Source organism: Notothenia coriiceps, unplaced genomic scaffold (genome assembly GCF_000735185.1).
Source record: "Notothenia coriiceps isolate Sejong01 unplaced genomic scaffold, NC01 NC01_scaffold00001982, whole genome shotgun sequence".
In the NCBI taxonomy this organism is placed as follows: domain Eukaryota; kingdom Metazoa; phylum Chordata; class Actinopteri; order Perciformes; family Nototheniidae; genus Notothenia; species Notothenia coriiceps.
In genome coordinates, this window is record NW_011334683.1 from 40,181 (window position 1) to 40,406 (window position 226).

A 226-nucleotide genomic window follows, 5' to 3' on the forward strand; every position below is an offset into this window, starting at 1 on the left:
GAAAGTGAAGACATTTACATTTCTGGGAATATGGTTGGACGAGAGAGTCACATGGAGTACTCACATTGATAAAGTAGTAGATAAATGTAAAAAGGTTTTAAATGTTATGAGGTGCTTGGCAGGCACTAACGGCCCGTCTAAACTACAGGCATCGAAAAATGCTTTCAACGCTTCACCCATTCACTTGAATGGGGTGACGTAGAAGATTTAGACTGCCAAGGCACAC